The sequence below is a fragment of the Adiantum capillus-veneris genome, chromosome 1, assembly GCF_014529385.1.
Source record: "Adiantum capillus-veneris isolate H3 chromosome 1, ASM1452938v2, whole genome shotgun sequence".
In the NCBI taxonomy this organism is placed as follows: Eukaryota; Viridiplantae; Streptophyta; class Polypodiopsida; order Polypodiales; family Pteridaceae; genus Adiantum; species Adiantum capillus-veneris.
The window spans coordinates 122,937,873-122,947,811 of NC_140931.1; positions in this window are offsets into that span (position 1 = coordinate 122,937,873).

Sequence of the window (9,939 nt, forward strand, 5' to 3'; positions counted from 1 at the left end):
CTCACCGGTTTTCAACCTTGCACCATGGTTGTGGATGCCCTTGTGCCTAACTACAATAGCCCCCCCTCCCCCGCCCCCCTTCCATTAAACACACACACACATACACACAAAGCTTTGGAAGGCTGAGTAGCACGTTTAGAGCATCTCTGTTACCCATGTACAAGGCAACCTGCAGCTTGGAACTTGGCCCTCTCCATTTAGAGGCCAAGTAGCTGACCCAAAGCTGCCATGCTATTTACCTGCAAGTTGATCTTTGTGTTGCATGCTTTGCATGTCTAATGCTCACCGGCTCTCAACCTTGCGCCATGGCTGCTTTTGCCCTTGCACATAATTGTAGCCACACACACACACACACACACACACAGATTTGTAAGACCAAGTAGCACCAAAGCAGCCATGTTGTCCACTTGCAAGCCGATCTCCAGCTTGCAACGTGGCCCTCTCCATTCAATCGAGGCCGAGTAGCTCTAGATCAGTCTTGCTACCCACATGCAAGCCGATTTGAATGGCTTGCCAAGGATGGATTGGGCATAGGGTTGTTGTCGAATGGGATCAGAAGATCAGGGAAAGGGAGAGCGTCAACTTTGCATGCAATAGAAGCTAAATCCGTAATTTCTTTGGGCCTAGCCGCAGGGACATAGCATGGTGGCAAGCAGAGGTAGTGAGAATTTCAATACGGCAACAAATACTAATGATAAGACTCTCCAAATGGAGAACCAATTAAATATGCTAGCAATTAGACCCATGGGATTCGCTCTATATAAAAGAACAGGACGCCACCTGCGAGCGAATAGCTTTGATAAAACCCCTATATACGACTCATATCAGGAAATATTACCCCCCTTTCTACGCTTACATGACAATCAATGAAGAAGCTATCATACCCTTATCTTACATATAAAATTTAGGTCTCACATGATCTAATTGAGTAAAAATAGTCAAAGAGTGTATAGCACAGTGACCTGCAACGTACTAAGGAACCACTTCTATTGATAACTAGATGTACCATCAAAGCAGTGTTAGTTCTTGCATGTATTTTTGTAGCTATTCACTCACAAGTTTGAGGGTAGACTCTTTTGGGAAGCCATGATTTTGAAACAAAAAATTTTCCATCTCTCACTTCTCTTTCTTCTCCCCCTCCTCCCCAAATATGATACCCCCTCCCTTATTTTCGAGCTTGGGAGTTAAATTATTGAAGGCTTGCCCCTAACTTATACGATTATGTAACTTGTTTTAAAAAAAACCCTCCCCTACACTTACGTGGTGCGGTAAGTTTTCCATGGTGAATCCTCTGAGCAATTAGATGGGTTTAGATTGATCCTCTTTCTCTCAAAGAAATCAATATAGTTGCGGCCGCTTACAACTTTGCATGTGGCATATTAAGTTGATTGTATGCGAAGGAGATGCTTACAGTTTATGCTTCACAAAATCACATGCAACCCATGTTGGAGGCATAGGGATGCTAAAAGTTTATGCTTCACAAAATCATGTGGTGGAGCCGTAGGGATGCGAACACTTTACGTTTCACAAAATCATGACGTGGAGCCCAAGTTGGAGCCATATGTGTCACTAAAGTGTTTACAAAGTTGTACTATTTTGAGATGAAAGGGAAGGATTTATCATAGCTTGTGTGTAATTAAGTTGTGCGGGATGAGGTTTGCCTCCAATGCATCTTGGACTTCTCTTTGTTGCTCATCTGAGCATCTATTTCAACATTTATGATGATCACGTAGCGACAAGTTTGGATGGCTATTTTGAGCAATCTTGCAGAGTGATGCAACTTTATTGTCGCCCTCCTACGGAAAAGAGCCAGGCGTGCGTACGTGCACACACACGCACAGGCAGGTGCACATACACACACACACACACACACACACACACACACACACACACTTAGGTATGTACACACATACTCACATGAATGAGCTTGAGAAACTATATAGGATTGTCCCATTTGTAAGAGCGAGCGAGACCCTCCGTAGGCGGGTCGCCCGAGCTCGTTCTTCTAAAGAATGTGCATGCCAAAGCTTGCTATGTTGATTCTTACAACATATTGAAAAGCCTTTATAGATTTGTGCGACTTGTAAGTGAAGCCTTTCATAATATACTCCGTGTATCGTGCTCATTGTATCTGTTGGTCCTCGTGTCAAACCTAGCTAGACCATCTCATGTAGAGTGTCAAACCTAGCTAGACCATCTCATGTAGAGCTCTAAGACCAGCATGGTAGTTGCCTTTGTTGTTGCACTTATGGACACTCAAAGTGTAGAGGTAGCAAATAGCATGGGGGGACAGTGTCGCACCTACTGTAAGAGCATGCTGTACGAATCCATACCCCTTGCTAGTGGCATATCTCCTGCAGCTTCAATAGAGCCACATCGTGTCAAGGAAATTATCTCTCTCTCTCTCTCTCTCTCTCTCTCTCTCTCTCTCTCTCTCTCTATCTACCCGGCTCATCATCAATCATTAGTTCCGACTCGGTGCTTGTGTCTCTACTTGATTCTCCTTACACAGAAAATGTTAGCTACTCACAACATTACGATCCGTGTGCCGTGCAATATCTTCTCGGACTACAACATTAATCCTGACTTTTGTCGCTTCTTACTTGAGCCTTGAAACATTGATTCTCTACGGCAGCTTCTATGCTTTCATGTCATCCCTCATAGGAACTCTATTGCACGGTGGACTAATGGTTCCGTTGCCATGCTCGCAACAAATAGCCTTGAGTTTTTTTCTAAGGTAGAATGAGGGTAGATGTGAGCAATGTTGTCATTCTCTATGCAATACTACACAAGGATGGATCACTTGTGCATTGGATTGATCGCTTGCTCATATGAAGGTTTGTGAAGAATGCTTATAACCGTTGGGGAAGGAGGGGAAATTTGCGGCTAAAATGATAGCAATATTACCTAAGGAGTCTCTCATGGCAGAAACCTATTGTGAAATGAAATCAAAAGCTGCTGCTGCCTCTTTGCCTCCCATCCTCACCATCCCAAGTGGCTATTCACCTCCAGTCGTGCACATCATCCCTCCGCTTGCTCTAATCCACAACAACCCATCTCGGCCTTTAGAGCAATGGCTAATAGCTCTGTCTTTGCCTCAACACCGCAATCAGTATGCAAAATTGAATGTGATGGGCGTCCTTTTACCTAGCAATTTTGTTTTGCTCATTGCAATGTTGAACACAGAGCTGATGCGGTTACAAAGCATGGCTTTCATACTATCCTAATATAAGTGTACAGGGTCGTCGTGAGAAGCGAGGGGAGTGGGCTCGAGAGAGAGAGAGAGAGCTAGAGAGAGAGACTACTCTGAGCGCATCCTCACGATCACTTACGGATAGTATATCTGCTACAGGCCTACGCCACCCTTTCTCTAGTCCCTGCATATGGCCATACTAAGCCTTGTTCTGAGCTATCAGCTTCTAGGCTGTGATTGTTGCCTATGATGCCTGCTGAGTATGAAGCATGCTTGCTTCCACAACATGCAACAGTCCTAACTGTAGCTCTTGCGACAAAACGCTGAAGTGAAAGCCATAGTTTGCTTGAGGCAGTAAGTGAAAGATGCAATGAGAGCAGCACCTTGCATTGCTTCGGCTACCTATGGACAGTCATGCAGACATACAAAAGGTCATGCGTGTGTGTGTGTGTGTGTGTGTGTGTTTTTGAGAGAGAGAGAGAGAGAGAGAGAGAGAGCCTGATGCGGATGCTTTGCAGTCTTCCAGAGAGGGTGGTAGGCCTAATATGGCAGCTGGGTAGCTTTGGTCCTGATTCCCAATGGGCCTTTTGGGTGTTGGAAGCCGTTAGAAGCCAGTGGACTCTCGGACTTCAGGCATCATTGCTCTGCGTTGTACACGAAGCATCCAGGATAGGCAGTCGAACGGGCATCATTGCTTTGCATGCTATAAAAAGCATCGATTATTTCGATTGGATCCTGCTAGAGTGAGCATTGAGTCCATCCTGGTAGCCCTCATTGCGCCACATGGCAAGCCGGAATCCTTGGCTGCTTAATAGAGTAGGATCGTGCTAGAGTGAGCATTGAGTCCATCCTAGTAGCCCTCGTTGCGCCACATGGCAAGCCGGAATCGTTGGCTGCTTAATAGAGTAGTATAGATAGTTTCGTGCAAACTGGGGAGATGGTAGGAGGAAACAGGCGTCTACCTTCACGATGTTGTGCATACAAGTTGTGTGTCATGATAGCGTGATGTACGAGGCTAAAATCGGGTAAGGGCATAGTAGAACTAGTTATTGGGCACGTGCGCACCAGATTTAAACCCACAACGAGCTGACACATCAGCATAAGTAGCCAAGAGCCCAAACATCGTCGCCTGTTTATTGGGCCAACGTATAACTTTCTCTGATACGTGCCTTGCAATTGGAGCCTTTACCCTAGACCCTTTGTCTTTTTGAAGGCCCCTCCACACAAATTTAAGAGCGATGGCCTACATTTTTTATTTTTTACGAGTGAGACTCCCTCCACCTCCAACGGAGTGGCCCCCTTCGACGGCAAAATAAATATAATTCATCAAGAAGCAAGTACAATCATTGTCAATAGTGGAATGGCTTTAAAAAGATTTGATGTAATGGAAATATGGCTAATAACATTGATTGTAGCATAATTAAAGTAACAATAGTGAGCATTTATTTAAGAGGATTCTTAAAGAGCATAAGGAGAGTACTTGATTAAAGGTAGCAAAATGAACAGGACACCTAGTTAGCTTGGCATGAACAATACCTTCAAAAGAGAGAGAGAATTGGAGAAATTGACAATAGTTGAGGACCAGATTTACTTGGAGCCGGTTCCCCCTCCAAAAGGCTTTTTTGTATTATAGATTCTCCCTTGAAGAGAGATTTGGTACAATACATTCTTTGTGTTCCTTGAGACCTTGTTGATTCCATGAATATGGTAACCATTTTGGGAGTGGATTAAATGAGACACTTGCATAATTCTCGTTCTTGATGGAGTCTGAACCTTCACAACTGGTATAAAGGACACAAAGAGGAGGCAATGTTCTTTCTGATGCTACAATCAACGAGGTACATAGACAAGACAACTTTGCTAGAGTTTGCTTGAGAGAGAGAGAGAGAGAGAGAGAGAGAGAGAGAGAGAGAAGAGAAGAAGTAACATGGAGGTTTTTGGACTTAATGATACTTTTGATGAGAGTTTTGAGAGCAAATAATTCACCATTGTTTGAAAAAATATGTCTAGGTGATTGTTCAATGTATGAATTTGTTCTTTCTGCAGGTTTTTGGCTACATATCTATGTCAACTAAATCAACATACAAGGATCTATTTTGTAGGCCATTAGTTACAAATGATTGTGCCACTCATAAGTTGAATGCATAAAGGTTTAATTTTGTAGGATTAAATTTTGGCCTTTTGGTTTCTTGTACTAAGTTTTTAAATAAGTATGATTTTGCGTTTCGAAATAAGTATAGTGTATTGGTGCTTTGTAGGATTAAATTTCTAAGTAAGTATGGTTTTTTGGTGTTCTACTATATGGAATTCCCTCATTTCTAGCAGTATGGTTTGTTGGTGTATTAAATAAGTATGGTTTTCTGAATTTAGTTAGATTCTACCAGTATGTATTTCTTATGCTCCTTTTGTATCATCATGAAATTTGTTGCTTCTGCATCATGAAGTCTTAATATGTTTCTATGGCTACATCCAATGCCTAAGGAATTGCATGCTAATACTCTAGTCATGTCTTGGATGTCATAGAAAGCATGTAATTTGTATGATTGCACAAAAAGTAGGTGCTTTGTATGTTGCTACGCGTTAAGCCGAGGGAATTTTGGATGTTTTACCTTAGTGAAATTCGGAATATCAACTTTTGTAGTTTTGGGATTCCAAGGGATGTTCATGGGAAAGGGCGTTGCCCATTAGTGTTCTCTAACTAGGTAATTGTCGATCGGTATCTTTCTCAGAATATGAAGGCGGAAGTTATGGCGAAATTAGTCTGTTTATATGTTCTGTTCCAGTTCCATTCTGATTCCTGTGTTTGTCTGTTCTGAATGTCTGGGCCTACAACAATACGACTTCCTCGAATCAAATGTGCATGGATATAGAGTTTCTTTGGTTTTTTTGATGTGCAGAAACTCATGTTGTTTGTTGATATTGGTGGACAATTTTAACAGTGTGTAACACCAATGCCCACTATTAATGGACAATTTTAACAATGTGTATTACCAATGCCCAAGATTGGCTAGACAACCTTTTTTAAAGTGCATCAGGCATTGGGGGACGCTCATGGGCGATGTGTGAGATGTTGCTTACACTCCTTAAGAGATTTGGAGTAAATGATAATATCATCCCAGTAAACTTGCAGTGGGGTCTAAAAAGTTTCTCCATTAAGCGGTTGAATGTGGCCGGAGCATTTGTCAAGCCAAAAGGTATGACAAGATATTCATAAGGACCAAATGTTGTACAAAAAGTGGTCTTTACAATATCTTCATTGACTATCCTAACATATCTTCTACCCGAGGTACGGGAAATATTTTTTTGATAGTGATCCTATTTAGTGCTCTATAGTCAACACATACATGGTATGTGATGTGTTTATTTTGCACTAAAAGAATTGATGAACAAAAAGGAGAGGAACTAGGCCTCACCATCCCCTTATCCACACGTTCATGTACTTGCCTCATAATATCATCTAGTTGAGCTTGGGAAACTCGATAAGGAGTCTTATTAGGCAGTGAGCTCCTAGGTAGAAGCTCTATTTGACAGTCATCATCCCCTCATTTTGGAGGTAAATCTCCAGGGATCTCATCGATAAAAACATCTTCGAATCTATTTAGAAAATTAGACAACTCTTATTCCTCTTAATTCCTACCATTTCCATAGAGAAAACATTAGGTCATTCATGGACTCTATTACAAAAATCATGTGCACAAAAACTGAGCTTTTCATTGACTTTTCAAAAGCAAGTGTGTTTACAAGAGATATAGTACTACCCAACTCATTAGCATCTATATACATGTTCTTTTCCATGTACTTGAAATACATTCTCCTTTCAGGGAACTTCACATTGACAGCCATGCGGTTGAACCATGGTCCCCCTAGGATAACATCCTCATGCTTGAGAGGAGAGATGAAAAAGTATTCTTTGTTGGACATGAAGCCTCAATTTTCCAACCAAGGGAGTAACCGCAGTTTCTTGTCCCTTGAAAGCTCCATCATCCATAATGGTGTATCCCATCTCATGAGCTAGGGTCAAAAAGGATAAAGGCATCATACTACCTCACCTTTTCCCAAGCATAGGAAAGGGATGATCCTTTGCAAGGACTATCCTCTTTTGGAGCTTCGACCATGGAAGCTCTAGAAGTCTCATTCCGTGAATTTCTTTTGGGGCAAGAACGATAGTCATGTCCTTGCTCCCCACACTTGAAACATTTATGGTCTTTGCAAAAAGCCTCTAACTCTTAAAAGAGAGTTTATTTTTATCTTTGTAGACTCCATTCTCCTTGGCATTGTTGTTGTTGTTGCTAGAATCTCCTTGGGAAGAGTTTTGAGAATTTTTCTTCCCTCTAGGTTCATTTCGGTCTCTAGTTTCCATGGGCTTAAAATTCCTTTTAGCCCTTTGTTGAAAATTGATTCGTGAAGTGACTATGGTATGGTGAATCACTTCAGTGATGGTCCTAGGACTTTGAGAGTTGACATACTCGGCCATATCTTCAGGTAGTCCTGCACAAATTACTGCTTTTGTTCAACAAACTCTATCTTTTGGTAGACTGTAACTTTGAGATGTAAATCCCAAAACTTTTCCACATACTTGTGGATAGACTCATTGGGAGATACCTTCAAACTTTTCCATTCGGTAAGCACTTTGTGCTTGGCACTGCTTGCAATAAACTGCTTCATTATGGAAATTTGTAGATTTTTCCATGTCATCAGAGCTTTGCCTTAACCTCGTAGACTAGCACACCATTGTTGACAGACTTTTGAAAATCCATAGTTGCATGACGTTGTGAGCGGGATGGAAACACACACAACGCCTCTATAATCAACTGACACACACTCTTAGGATAAGACACACACACACACACTATGGGGCACCACTCGGCTTACACAATCCACCTGGCCGAGATAGGGAACACACCAATGTAGTGAGAGGAGAGAGACTATCTATTTGCCCACTCAACACAAACACACACACACACATATTAGCTCAAAAGAGGAAGATTTTTGTTGCTTAAATACAATTGAGCTTGGGCCGACACCAGTGGGGCAAATAGCTCACACCATATGGATGAAATATGCCAGATACAATCACAAATTTGAGCAGAGGATTCACTCACAGGAGAAACTTACATAGCCAAAACATCAAGAAAACAGTGAGGAATTTGGCAAAATGGACAGCAACATTGCATCCGGAACGGCCAAAAGCCCTAGTATACAATATGAAAGTGCTCAATCCGAGCTCGGATGAGCAATTTATGGCCAAAACAGGCTCCAAAAACAACAAAATTTGAGTTGTCCAGACAGCTCATCTTGCTCCACCATCATCAATCTAGCATGATATAATTTAAGACGCAATCCATTTACCTTTGACTTATGTAGAACCCCATCCAGGTTAGCCATCTGATATGTACCATTTGGAAAACACTCCACTACCTTGAAAGGGCCTTCCCACTTAATTTGAAACTTCTTTTGAAATGTCTTGTCCAGCTTATTGTTGTAGCACAAAACCAAGTCATGTTTCTTGATACCCTTACTTTTTGACCTTTTCATTTATCTTTGCTAAAGCTTTATCTTGCATATGTCCATATTGTTCCAATGTGCTCATCCTATCTAGCTGAAACTCTTGTAATTGTAAGAGCCTCTCTTTGAATGCATCATTGGACTGCCCAAGCAACTTCTCTAACATCTTGACCGCAGGCAACTCTACTTCCACAGGCAATAGTGCTTCCTTTCCATTTACCAAATGAAATGGAGTAAACCTTGTACCTGTCTTTACGAAGTACGGTAAGCCCATAATGCACTAGGCAATTCCATACCCCAATTCTTTCCTTGGTGCTCTGTCACTTTCGAAAGAATTTGTACCAACTCACAATTGAATCTTTCATTTAAGCCATTACATTGTGGATAATAAGGAGTGGTATACTGGTGCCCAATCTTCATCTTCGCGCATAAAAAGTCTAATAGTTTAGCTCTAAATCTTGACCCTTTATCCGAAAGTAGCTCCATTGGCACCCCAAACTTGCAACATATTTCATCGTACACAAATTTTTCCACATCCTTCACAGTAATTTGTTTTTACTACTGTAGCCTCTATCCATCTAGAGAGATAGTCCACTACAGTCAAAATATAGCTTTTGCCCCTGCTTGTGATAGGTAACGGGCCTATTGCATCAATCCTCCACTTTTCAAATGCATCAAATGCCATAATAGTTTTTCGTAGCTCTGGCTTCAACATTCTCTTCCCAAATGCTTGACATCGACTACAAGACCTTCACAAATGGTGAGCATCCTTGTAAAATCTAGGCAATACATGCCCCTCTTGCAAGATCTTTTGCAAGAAGGTGTCTTTAGAGCAAAATGTCCGGCATATGCGCCTTCATAATTCTCTTTCAACACTCTATAAAGCTCCTCCCACCAAGGTACACATCTCAACACGAGATCAGCCCCTTTCATGTACAAGACATCACCAATCAATTTGTACTTGGATGTTCTACACAAACACCATACTTCTTAGACTTTTGAATGTCCTTCGGAATGATTCCTGTTAGCAAAAACTCCTTTCTTGAGCCAAACTTTCCCAGCCATGATAAAGAGGTAAATTGGTCCTTAGCACAAATAGCTCCCCAATCATGCTTTGAGTTGCTTCATGTGCCTCTCCATTTAGAGCACATGCAATGTGTATAATGGTCCATGCTTCAAAAATTTTTAACACGCCTTCAATTCTGAAACACATTTCCTTTAATGAAGTGTTCTCGCTCTTC